Raw genomic sequence first — 13,829 nt, 5'->3', positions numbered from 1 at the left:
CAGGCTGACACTCTATCCACTGAGCCAAACCAGCTAGGGCTCCCTTGAATTTCTTTACATTTTCATATATATATTTGTAAGTTGTACAATATGTGTATACGAATGCCTTTTTCTAGTAAAGTATCAGATTAGATATGTGACTCAAAAAAGACTGACTGGTCAAAATATAATGCCTGCTTTATAAAGTAAACTTTTCAATTTATTGATTTTAGAGAGAGAGGAAGGGAGAGAGAAAGAGAGAGAGAGAAAGAAACATTGATTTGTTCCACTTATTTATGCAATCCTTGGTTGATTCTTGTATGTGCCTTGACCAGGGATCGAACCCCAACCTTGGTATATCTGACATGCTAGCCAGCTGAGCTACTCAGCTAGGGCCAATACCTGATTTTTAAAGGCAAAACAAATTGTGTTGAAAGGACCCAAAAAATAATATTACAAATTTATTCTGGGAGGAAAAGTAAAAGTTGGTATTTCATCAAATACCCTGATCCTCCTTTTTTTCTCTTATAAGACCAAAACAAAACAAAGATTTTCCCTTCTAATCTGTTATTTGTGATATATACCAAGCAAGAGTGGCAGTGATAATTATTTTAGTGTACTTTCAACTCTTTGAAGAGACTCTGGATCAATGGCCCTGTTCAGAAGTAACCATGCTTTAACACCAGAACTGAAATCTTATTTCTTTATACTGAAAGAAACCCTCATTATAAAGTGCACTTTTCAGTCCATTGGTCAGTTAATTCATTTTCATTTGTACCCTTGTTTTCTATCGTGTGTGTGTGTGTGTGTGTGTGTGTGCGGGCGCCCACACACACATGTGTTAACACTACAACCATTAATACATTAACTTACTTTCTCTTACAATTCTTTTCTTATTATCTTGCCCCACCAAGTGTAAGATTTTAAGACCAGAATTTCTTGAAGTAGAAAGCATTTGGAGAGTTAGACTTCAAGATTTTAATGAACCTGAACACTGATTTCTGTAGTATTTTGTGAAATGGCCTGTTCTTTGGTATGTGTTAGAGAAATTCTCCAACATGGACAGAATAAGCCATAAATGGCATAGTTATGCAGAGATTTTCAGGTTTTATAGTAATAATATGGTCCTTTCCTCTCCTTCCCATTTGGTTATATTTAAAGTGATTAATTGATAATGTGAAGATTATAACTGCCATTCTAGTGAGAAGAATGTCTGAGATGTGGATCTCAACTAGCACTGTTAGTAAAGTCATTACAAATATTTTTATTCCTTCTGATGGTTTACTAGACATCAGTTTAGTCAAGATTATTAGGTATTTAGTGAATGCCTAATATGATCAAAGCATACTCAGTCCTTCTTTGGAGGTTCAGAGTACTCTAATTTCTGTATATATCCATTCATGTGTATATATGTATATATTCATTCATATATATATATGTATATATTCATATTATATATATATATATATGCAGAATTAAGTGAGGTTGACCCATGCATATACATTTTTCTTATAAATATACTGAGTACTGCTACTGAGGGGAGGGCATTATGCCAGTAATTGCTTTGAAATATATGAAAGCTGCTTTTAGCCTTCTGAATTAAAAGGTGGATAGAACAAGTCTTGTTTGCAAAATAAATTCAAGACCTACTTATCTACCAACAGCAAAAAAAAGAAGAAGAAGAAGAACAAGAAGAAATATATGAAGCATTTTTTAGACTAATTTCTTGTTAGTGGAAGGCATCTTTGGGTCATATTAGATAATGACATTTAAAATTTCTCTACTGCTATACGGATGCTAATTTAGGTAAAGATTTTAATTGAAGGAAGTCATGCAAAATGTAATTATGCTATATACAATAGACCTGTTTGTTCTCTTTGCTGTGAAATGACTTGAGTGAGACTAATAATTCTTCCCAAATAGAATTTACTTCTCTGGAGAATAATATGTGGTATGCTTTAATTTCATAAAGAGGCTCTTCCTAGGGAAGCCTGTCCACCCTGATTATGTCAAAGTAAAGTGGGGAGAGCACTGGTCTACATACTCAGAAATTTTAGATGATTATGCTTAAAAAAAATACCATGACCATTGAGTGTACAAATAATTTACTACTTTCAAAAATATATTTTTTTATTTCAGAGAGGAAGGGAGAGTAGAGAGATTTAGAAATACCAACGATGAGAGAGAATTATTGATTGGCTACCTCCTGCAAACCCCCCACTGGGGAACAAGCCTGCAAACTAGGCATACTAGTATGTGTCCCAACCAGGAATCGAACCATGACCTCCTAGTCCATAGGTCGACACAGCCTTTGAGCCATACCAGTCAGGCTTTCTTTGACTACTTTTAAATATAGTTGTGAAAATGAATCAGGGGATTCATAATAGCCATATATATGTATATGTATATGTATATGTATATGTATATGTATATGTATATGTATATGTACACACACACACACACACACACACACACACTCTAGAGGCCTGGTGCATGAAAATTCATGCACTGGAGGGGGTGTCCATCAGCCCGGCCTGCCCCCTCTCACAGTCTGGGAGCCCTCAGGAGCCGGAGGTGACCTAGCGATAAGGGGAAGGTGACGCCCCATCACACCTCTGCTGCTGTCACTGCCTGCAGCGCAGGCCTCAACTAACCCTGGTTACCTGAGCTTTGGGCGGCCCTGGGTGGCTGGGCAGCTGCCATCCGAAGCTTGCCTGCACCTCGGGCTGGCCCTAGGCGGCTGGGGGGCTGAGGGGACTGGGGGACTCCGAAGGCAGGCGTGCAGAGTGGCTGGGCCCCCCTAGGGGTGGGCCCGACCTTGCCACGTGCCTGCTGCCCCAGTGGGGCTGAGGGGACTGGGTACTGCCATCTTGTGGTTGTGGACCCTGCCATCTTTGAAGGCGTGGCAGTCAATTAGCATATTCCCTCCTTATTGGCTATGGGTGCTGCCATCTTTGCGATGACGTGAGGGTCAATTAGCATATCCCCTCTTTATTAGATAGGATATATATATGGTTGGAGTCATATCATTGCATAGTTAACAGTAGCAGGTAATCAAATAGCAATAAATTCAGATTTTTTTGGAAGTTTTACCAGCAAAGGCTAGTAAATTGTTAATACAAATGTTTTATAGCTGATTAGTAAAACTGTCTAAACAAAAATTAGTCTGTTAGAGTAGATTTTATTATATTTTAACATTGACATTGAATACATAAGCATCTCATTCATGTTTTTATTGCTTTTATTGGTATAGCAATAAGAAGGAATAAACTGCCCTGGCTGGTTTGGCTCAGTGGATAGAGCATCAGCTTGCGACTGGAACGTCCTAGGTTTGATTCCGGTCAAGGGCACATGCCTGGGTTGTGGGCTCGATCCCCAGTAGGTGGTGTGCAGGAGGCAGCCCATCAATGATTCTCTCGCATCATTGATGTTTCTATCTCTCTCTCCCTTCCTCTCTGAAACCAATAAAAATATATTTTTTTAAAAAAGAAGGAATAAACTTTTTTTAATACAAGAAAAGAGAGTCTCTGTCACTGTGCCAGAAATATGACTTAGATACTACCATTTGCTATAATGAGGATCAGGATTATGTGTGTATAATTAGTTACTAGATCAAGCAAGTTATAGATAATAGCATTTAAATGCTTTAAAATTTTCCAGAATTCTGGATTCAGCATAAAATTATCAGATAGTATATGATATACTAGATAAGATTTAATTACAAATAAAGTTTAGTTGAAACTACCAAATCCCACTATTAAGATTTTAATATTTGTCTTTGGCAATAGTTTTCTTTAGGGCTCTTTATCTCTAGGATAGGAGTTGCTGCCAATATAAACCAAGTATTGTATAAGAATGTAGACTTCTGTTTTAAAAAGGAAGGTAGCAGTACTCCATGCAGAAATATGAGATGAGAAACCAATCCAACCCCAAAAAGTTACTGTATCACAGTAGGTTAGGAACCTTTATGATCCATTCAACAGTTGAACAAGTCTTGGCCAAGTATTAAGCTAAGAGTTAGGATACTCTTTATTCATTCTTAGTTCTATTAAGTTGTGGTTAAATTAGTTTAGCACACAGTGTTTATAAACATATTAGTAAAACAAAAAATAAAGCAAAAACAAAACTGAAAAGTAAAAAGAAAAGTGGAATTATTCTTTTGTGGACTTTGTAAGGTTAGATTTTTGCAGACACAGCTTTGAAATGATTCTATAGTTTAATTTTAATCATTGTCCATTTTCCTATGAGAGTGATATTTAGCTAAAATGAAAAATGATTTCTTTTGCAAATTAGTAGTTTAGGATTCTGGAGCCTGGTTAAGTTTGTTATTCATTAATACAAAGAACAAACTGATGGTCTCCAGATGGGAGGGGAGTGAGCAAGATGGGCAAAAAGGTAAAAGGAATTAAGAAGTACAAATTGCCAGCTATAAAAATAGTCATGGGGATGTAAAGTACATCATAAGGAATATAGTAAAAAATATTGTATTAATTATGGTGCCAGATGGGTACTAGACCTACCGGGATGACCACTTCATAAGTTATATAAATGTCTAATCACTGAAACTAATATAACATTCTATGTCAACTATCCTATATAATAAAAGCCTAATACGCTAAGTGTCCAGTCATCCAGTCAGCTGTTCAACCAATCAAAGCATAATATGCTAATGATATGCTAAAGTCACTCAACCGCTCGCTACAATGTGCACTGACCACCAGGGGGCAGACAGTCGACCGGTCGACCAGTTGCTATGATGTGCACTGACTATCAGGGGGCATACAGTCAACCAGTCGACCAGTGGAGATGATGTGCACTGACCACTAGGGGGCAGGCAGTCAACCGGTCGACCAGTCACTATGACATGCACTGGCCACCAGAGGGCAGATGCTCCGACCAGTAGATTAGTTTGTTGCTAGGGTCTGGCCGATTGGGACTGAGTGAGACAGGCCAGACACGCCCTGGAGCCCTTCTGCAGTTACTCCCTGGCTGGCCAACCTCCTGCGTCCCTCCCTGGCCCCGATCATGCACTGGTGGGGTCCCTCTGCCTGGCCTGCACCCTCTCACAATCTGGGACCCCTCGAGGGATGTTGGAGAGCTGGTTTCGGCGTGGCGGAACAGCCGGTCACCATGATGCGCACTGACCACCAGGAGGCAGAGACTCAACGCAGGAGCTGCCCCCTGGTGGTCAGTGTGCTCCCACAGGGGGAGCGCCACTCAGCCAAAAGACGGGCTCATGGCTGGCGAGCACAGCGGCCGTCAGTTGGACATTCCCCAAGGGCTCCCGGGCTGTGAGAGGGCGCAGGCCTGGCTAAGGGGACCCCCCCTACTCGATGCACGAATTTCGTGCACCGGGCCTCTAGTTAAAAAATAAATTTAAAAAATGTTGTAGTTGTTAAGAAGTATCTTGTATGATGGTGAATTTCACATTTGCCTCATTGCTGGTTTGGCTCAGTGGATGGAGTGTCAGCCTGTGGACTGAAGGGTCCCAGGTTCAATTCCTGTCAAGGGCATATGCCCAGGTTTCGGGCTTGATCCCCAGTAGGGGTGTGCAGGAGGCAGCCGATCAATGATTCTCTCATCATTGATGTTTCTCTCTCTCTCTCTTCCTCTCCCTTCCTCTCTGAAACCAATACTAATATATTTTTAAAAAACCAAATTTATATATACTTATAATTTAAATAAAAAGTTCTATAGAACGGGTAATAAGAGCAAAGTATATCTTTATCTTCATGTTTTGACCCTTTTATGAAACAATTCAATAATCTCTTTGCTCCACTTTTAGGAAAACTGAAATAGATTTACATAAAGTTCATTTAGTAGGTAAAAGCGGGTTTGCCATTTAATTAAACAATTTTTTTTTGTTATGGAGAATTTAAAAGATATGCCAAAGTAGACAGAATAGTATAATTAACCGCTATGTGCTTGTCACTCAGCTTCCAAAACCATTAACCTATGGCTAATACTATCGTATTCACATCTTCAACTCTTTTTTCCATATTATTTTGAAGTAAATTCCATTTTACCCACAAATATTTTAATATACATTTTATTTGTTTTAACATAATCACAATACCATTATTATACCTAAAAATAACAATAGCTATGTAATTGCATCAAACTTTCAGTCAGGGTTCATGTGTCCAATTATCTTGTAAAGTTTTTTTCCTCCAAAGTTTGTTTTGAATGGCATCCAAATATGATCTTCACATGTGATTGGATTATATGTCTTTTGATTTGTAAGTTCCTTGGTTGTTTAAGAAACTGAATTTGTTTCAGAGGATATATTATCTTTATTTAGTAAAATGTCAAATCTTGCTGATTTAAAAAAATGTTTTTATTGATTTTTAGAGAGAGGAAGGGAGAGAAACATTGATGTGATGTGAGAGAGAAACATCCATCAGTTGCCTCTGGAATGCACTTCTCCTGGGGATGGAGCCCACAACCTGGGTACGTGCCCCTGACCAGGATCTAACCAGCGACCTTTTGGTGCATGGGATGCCTCTCAACCAACTGAGCTACACCCACCAGAGCGGATTTTTCATGTGAATATTTTTATCCCAACATTCCTTTTCATTCTCTCTGACATTACCCTAGTGTTAGGACCAGAAGTGCCCTATGTTTAGATTATAACATAGCCTTCAAACTGGTTTTTGGAACTCAAACTACCAGACTGATCCTCCGTCAAGCCTGCTCCTATTTCCTATAATCTGTCTTTTGAATTTAAAGCATGTATTATTTCTACTAACTAAGGAATGTCACTGCCTGGGTGACATCTTTTGTGTTTGTCTCACCATGTTTTCTAATGCTGGAACTATGTGTTTTTGAGCCCCCTTACCTTTTAGACTGTGGCTGCTTGAAAGCCCAGACTACTTCTTATTCATTGTGTCTCTTTCAGTGCTTTGCAAGAAGGTGCGCAATAAATGGTTCTTGATTAATTACAGCTCTTCTATGAGTGCTTGTTCCCAAAAGCCCCGAATTACTCCCAGTGAGAAGTTGGAAGGGTAGTTTGTGAGTTTGATTTAAAAAAACTATATATATATATATATATATATATATATATATATATGTATATATATATTATTTTTAAAACTGATTTTAAAGAGAGAGGAAAGGAAAGAGAGAGGGGGGGGAGAGAAAGAGAGAGAGAGAGAGAGAGAGAGAGAGAGAGAGAGAGAGAGAGAGAAGAGAGAAAGAAAGAGAAACATTGGTCAGCTGCCTCCTGCTTACCCCTTACTGGGGCTCGAGCCCTGACCAGGAATTGAACTGGCAACCTCCGGGTGCATAGCCAATGCTCAACCAACTGAGCCACACGGGCCAGGTCTGGGAGTTGGATTTTATGTGGAGTATTTTTCAAGACAATGTTAAGCCATCTCCATCGACTCCACCATATAAAATGCAATTTTCTAGTAATAGAAATCCTTGCCCAGTATTGTTTATTCCCATAGCAACACAGCTTTTATTTTGCTTTTGTCATTTGGACAACTTTTTATTTCAGTGTTGTTTTATTGATTATATTTTAAGTTTTCTCTTTCCCAATGATTAATATTAGGATTATACTGTAGATTAAATTTCCTTTGGTAAGAATTTCCTAAGATTAGATAATTCTGTTTGTAATATAAAGAATAGATGTTGCAAACTGGGGGTGCCATAGGCTACATTTACCTACAGATGTGTTTTGGTTTGTTTGCAGTTTCAATACTTAAAAATCAGGAGTTTCATATAAAAATTCAGATTTGCACTAAAAATGCATATTTCGCCCTGGGCGATTGCCCAGTGTTTAGAGTGTCGGCCTATGGACTGAAGGATCTCAGGTTCGATTCCTGATCAATGGCACATACCTCACTGCTTTTTGATCTCTGACGCTGGTTGGGACGTGTGTGGGAGGCAACCAATCGACTTCAATGTTTCTCTCTCTCTTTCTCCCCCTCTTCCCTCCCTTCCACTCTCTCTAAAGGAATCAATGGAAAAATATCCTTGGGTGAGGATTTAAAAAAAATAAATGCAGATTTTCTTTAACAACCTGGAAATCTGGCAACACCGGGCTTGCTGCCTCTAACAAGGTCATGAGCTCTTCATCTTCAGGTCCCTAGCTGGTCAATTTGTGTCATTTGCCTGACCTCTAAGGACCTTTCCTTTTAAAACTCTTAGTGTAGATTCTTATTGGCTTCAGTCATTAAACATGTCCTTTCCTGACCTTGGCCCTGGGTTTGAGGCTCACATTACTTTTTGAGACCATCAACTTCTGCCTTGTAAATATGTTATATGCTCAATTTTTCTTTAGGTTATCATGTTTAGCCATGTAAATTCTGTAACTGTTGACATGACTTTATTTATAAATCATCAAGTGTTTAGCTTAATACATTTTTTTAATTTGCAAAAATGTAAAACAATGCAATTCTTTCACTAAATATATACTTAGACTTCTATATTTTGTTTTGGAGAAGTATTATTTTTCTTTAAAATGTTATTCACATTAATGTAATACATCTTGTTATTTTTAAATAAATTGATAAAATGTTTTGAAAGTTTCTCAGCCTTAATTTCTAATTTAAAAGATTTCCAAAGGCTGCCCTAGTTGGTTTGGCTCAGTGGATAGAGTATCGACCTTCAGTCCCGGGTTCAATTCTAGTCAAGGGCATGCTCCTCGGTTGCAAGCTCCTCCCCAGCCTGGGCCCTGGTCGGGGGACGTGCTGGAGGCAACCAGTCTACGTGTTTCTCTCACAACGATATTCTCTCTGTCTTTTCCTCTCTCTTCCACTCTTTCTAAAAATCAATGGAAAAATATCCTTGAATGAGGATTAAAACAAAACAAAACAAAAAATTTGCCAAAAAAACCCTCTTTAGTTTCCTCAATAATATAATATTTAAGAGAGTAAAAGAGTTCTGGTACCAAAGAGTTTGAAAATCTCTGATCCTAGCTTGGACTCTGAAGTATATAGCACTATTTAAGACATTTTAAGCAAAAATTCTATGAATTCTGGGTTCCAACTAGAATGCTAAGAAATGTAACATTTTGCCTTTTGAAGTCTGAATTCAGGAATTCCCTGGTTCTAAGCCTTTCTGATTATTCTCTTGATCTTGGTAAAGGACTTTATTGGGTAAATAGTTGGAAAAGGATTTGAAGAACTAAGATGGAATTTTGGTGTGATTTGGGATTTTGGGAGGCTTTCAATTGAGATTCAGATACTAGAGGGGTAAGAGAATGAGCTGTTGTGAAGAAGAAAACTGGGGTTTCTTGGAGACTAGAGGGGGATGAAATAATCCTATTTTTCCCTGTGAGAGGCAGACAACCTGGAAGAGAAAGTACTAGGCCACAGATTCCTGAAGTTTCTCCTCCCTCTTCTTTTCATCCATCCACCAGTCACCCATTGCTTATCCCCAGCAGAAGAGCACGGAGGGAATCCTTTTTTCTTCCTCTCTCCACTTTGGCTTACTCTGTCCTTGTGATAGAGCCCTATCTTAATTCACTGGACTAATAGAGTCCTCATCTTAATTCACTGGAGTAATAGAGTCCTCATCTTAATTCGTTGGAATAAAGGAAGATATGGGTGGAGAGGGGCATGTCTTTTGCTTTTGCTGTGGTGAGATAGAAAGGGAGATAGACAGAATGGAGAGAAATTCCCAACAGCTGTAAGCAGGGCAGGGGAATTCCCAGGTCAGTTCATTTGGGCAGCTGTCCAAGTAGGACAGGACATATAGTCAGGACATGTGCATCTTTTTATTCTGTTGTTGCAAATACCTGTCTTGTCTCCAGCTATTTTAGATCTCTTTGGGTTAAGAATTGAATCTTCCCGAATTATTCTTTTTTTGTAATAAAAAAATGTTTTTTATTGATTTGAGAGAGAGAGGAAGGGGGAGGGAGAGAAACATCGATGTTAGAGAAACATCAGTTGGTTGCCTCCCAAACACCCACACCCCAACTGGGGACCGAACCCACAACCTGGGCATGTGCCCTGGCTGGGAATCAAACTGGTGACCTTCCAGTATACAGGATGACTTTCAACCAACTGATCTATACCGGCCAGGGCAATGCATAAGCAGTTTTGATTAGAGTTCTTTATTTTGCAAACTGGAATTTTTATAGCAATAATACATATATATCTAGTTCTCCATTAAGGTAAACCTTTTCCGTTTTATTTTTCATATGGTATAAACATTTCCAAAATTATCAAGTCTTTTTAAGTAATAAATTTTACCCTATGAAATGAAAACCATCATAAGAATGTGTGCATAGTAGCTGCTGTTTTTATCATTGTACTTAATTATTTTGTTTGATTTACATATTCCTCTGTGTAGAAAATTGGGTGACTTGGTGTTTGGGTCATATATAGCAAATAAACTTCCTTTCTCAATTTTATTCTCATAAAGTGTTACCACAACTGAAACCCTGTGTGTAAGCAAAATCTTTGGGTGTTCAGTTATTACTCCCATTTAGTCACTCATCCAGTCATCATCATCCTTGCAATGTGCTGTACTCTTTGGGGACTGGAAACTGCAATATAATGGGAGGGGCCAGACATTGTATACACCTTTGGCATTATTTTGCATTAGTCATTCTAATTAAGTTATATAAGTAGTACAGGAAAAAGCTGTTGTGAAAATCCTTTCTCTGAAAGACTGAACCTAATCGTCACCTTTGTCTGTTTCATCAGGAAGGATGCTTAAAAGTAGGATATTGGGACAGACTGGTTAAAATGAAGTTGTATCTTGGCACTGAACTAAGATTTTGTGCCTTGCCATTTCCATAAGCTTCACTGAAGTTTCCTGACCCTGATTTCATCTCTATCCCCCGTATCACACACCTCTCATGTGCCGCTTCAGATCCTCTTGGCCTCACTCTCCCCAGAGCCTTTGATCACTTTTCAACTCTGCCTGTTGCCAACTCAAACTGGACCCTAGTCAACCTTATGTGGACATAATCTGACACCTCATGCATTGCTCTCCTTCCCTCTCTTCCCTGGGACTGCACTCCATGATAAGCTTTTAGAACATCCTTTTTGTATGCCTTTGCTCTATATACAAATGGGTTCTCCTGCTTCTATATTAAACTGTCAGTTGATTAGAGTTCTTTATTTTGATGTATTTTGGCCTGACCTGGTTCTATTAATAAAGACCTGAGCTTAAAAACTAGGAAGAGAATAGGTCTGTTCTTCATAGAGTGACTTCATCCAGTGATAAATTTATTTTTTAATTTATCAACCTCATAAGCATTAGAAAGGATCTAGGATTGAGGTGCTGCTAGTGGAGTTTAACCGTCGACATTGCTGGTAAGGATAGGAAAAGGCAAGAGTGGGTTGACAGGCATCAGAGAAATATGACTCAGACTAGGGTTTGAGTTCTGGGTCTACCAGCTGTGTGACTTTGGGAGTTTACATCATCTCCCTGAGCTTCAGTTTCCTTTTTTGTGAAATCGAGGTGATAACACCAAAATATGGCTCTTATAAGATTGCTGTGGCACAAATGAGTTGTTTATGTAAAATGCTTGGCACATGGTAGGTACTTGGTACATTGTAGCTGCTGTTATTTTTAATTTATTTTTTTCTGGCCGACTTTCTTTATAAACATTTTATTCATTTAAATATGTCATATTTTAATTAATATTTTTTTCAAACAGCACTGTACAAGCTAGGCACTCAGTAAATATTTATTGGCTGGGTTAGACATGTAGTAAACTATCATATCATGTTCCTAATAACAAATCATGTCCTTTGGCTTTTATTTGGCAATAATCTTAGGTGACAAGCTGTAGTTCAAAATGTAGTTTTTAAACCTTCCAGATAGCAACTACAAGATGTTTATTTCTGGGGTTGTGGGTTTCCTCCCAAGAGCATCAATTTGCCTAATATTACCCAGAGTTGGTTTTCTTGTTCTGAGAAAAGAGCTATTATTATCATAGTAAAAGGAACTCATTGGTCAAGGTCTTTGAATGCTTGGAAGGTGTAAGTCCTGCAGAGATAGTACAGAGTTCTTGGAAATATAGGAAGTGAACAGGATCTTCTCTCTGAGGAGAAAAAGCATGATATTTATAGGCATTATTATTGCTTATAGTGTGTTGGATACTTTTCAAGGTTTTACTGACAAATACAACAAGATTACTTACAATAAAAGATATAGGCACCATGATTCTCCCAAAATTTTCTGAAGGGGAAAGAGGCAGGAAAGGTGTTAATGTGATTTTACAAGATCACACGATTAGTAAGTGGCAGAGCTGGGATTTGAATTCAGGTCTGCCTGAGTTTATCTCTCCAAAGCTAGATGTGCTCACTGCTTCTTATTGCCTTCTAAGATTTTCCTGAGGAGTGTCTTCTTAACCTTTACACATTTGAAAAAATACATTTGGTTAATTCAGATTATAGAGCAAAACTACAGGCATTCAACAGTTATTGATTAATATCTCATATGTGCAACCCTGGCAAGTTGCCTGATAAGGGAAAGATAAATATGACATGCTCTTTTATTTTAAGGAATCTACATTCTGGAGTTAGAAAAACCCATATACAGCTAAGTATATTACATTCATTAATTCACTCAACAACTTTGAATTGTCTTCTGTGTCAGGATGGTGTTGATCCTAAGAAATCAATGATGAACAAAAGGAAATTTGGTCCTGGGCTTCATGGAGCTTATTAGTCCATCAGGGGTATTATAAATGGATCTAAGCAATTTTGGCCCCTTATTATATCAGACTAGAGGCCAGGTGCACGGATTTGTGCACCGGTGGGGTCCCTCGTCCTGGCCTGCGGGGATTGGGCTGAAACCAGCTCTCCGACATCCCCTGAGGGGTCCCAGATTACGAGAGGGTGCAGACCAGGCTGAAGGACCCCACTGGTACACGATTGGGGCCGGGGAGGGACATGCTCCAGGGCGTGTCTGGCCCATCTCGCCCAGTCCCAATTGGGGCTGATTGGGCCACCCGGCCCAGGAGGGACCGCGGGAGGTTGGCTGGCCAGGGAGGGGCCACGGGAGAGCTCCAGAGTGTGTCCAGCCCATCCCACCCAGTCCCGATCGGCTGGACCCCAGCAGCAAGCTAACCTACCGGCTGGAGCGTCTGCCCCCTGGTGGTCAGTGTGCGTTATAGCGACTGGTCGAATGGTCATACAATTAGCGTATTAGGCTTTTATTATATAGGATATTAGTAACCTCCTATCATTAAAGCTAGCTGAGAGAGCTTACCTCCCTCCTCCCTCATAACCACACTACTTAGGGAGTATGTTACATGAAATTCTGACTGAATTCTGGCACATATTTATTGGTAGGCAGTCACAACATTAGTCATATAACCTGTACCTATAGGCTCAGCGAAGTCATAGCTCTCCATCACCTTACTAGAAAGTTTCCCTTGACAAATGTAGCAGGATGCAATACCCTCTGGTTAGAATTATGTGACAGAATCTGAATTCAGGTCAGAGTAGAGCCCTCAACCAAGAATATTAAACCAGTGGCTCAGGCTGCCAGGTTTATGAGTTTCATACTTTGTTCTCCAAGAATGGAGATACCTATATAATATTTCTAGTCCGTTTTACATGGTTAATGATATTTCTGATAGATTTAACACTGTGCATTGTACCAGTGAAAAATTATTTCTGACATTCCTTGTGCTGATTAATGAAAAAGATAGCTGAAGGCATGTAAAACCTGTTTTAAGATAAATTTTTAATCTATTTTTGTCATGAACCCCTTTGACAATGAGATAAAGTCTATGTATGGACCCTTCTCAGAATAATCTTTCAAAAGGGTAAAATGCAAAAGATTACAAAGGAAAGCAAATATAATAAGATATAGTTATCAGAAAAAAAATAAAATATGTATGATACAGTAATATATGCTTCTTTATTACTATATGAACT

General features: G+C 38.9%; 1 protein-coding gene and 1 non-coding gene across 3 annotated transcripts in view; both read left to right on the top strand.

Annotated features, from left to right (window-relative positions):
* The window catches only part of KIF13B (kinesin family member 13B), a 197,370-nt gene that overhangs the window by 31,366 nt on the left and 152,175 nt on the right, over positions 1 to 13,829 (top strand). The gene's annotated exons all lie outside the window — the stretch shown is intronic.
* On the top strand, positions 1,518 to 1,645 carry LOC114234872 (small Cajal body-specific RNA 15). Its single transcript, XR_003621054.2, has one exon. It is a non-coding gene; the product is annotated as a small Cajal body-specific RNA 15 (non-coding RNA).

The sequence above is a fragment of the Eptesicus fuscus genome, chromosome 6 (assembly GCF_027574615.1).
Source record: "Eptesicus fuscus isolate TK198812 chromosome 6, DD_ASM_mEF_20220401, whole genome shotgun sequence".
NCBI classification, from domain to species: Eukaryota; Metazoa; Chordata; class Mammalia; order Chiroptera; family Vespertilionidae; genus Eptesicus; species Eptesicus fuscus.
This window is presented reverse-complemented; position numbering and strand designations above follow the sequence as displayed.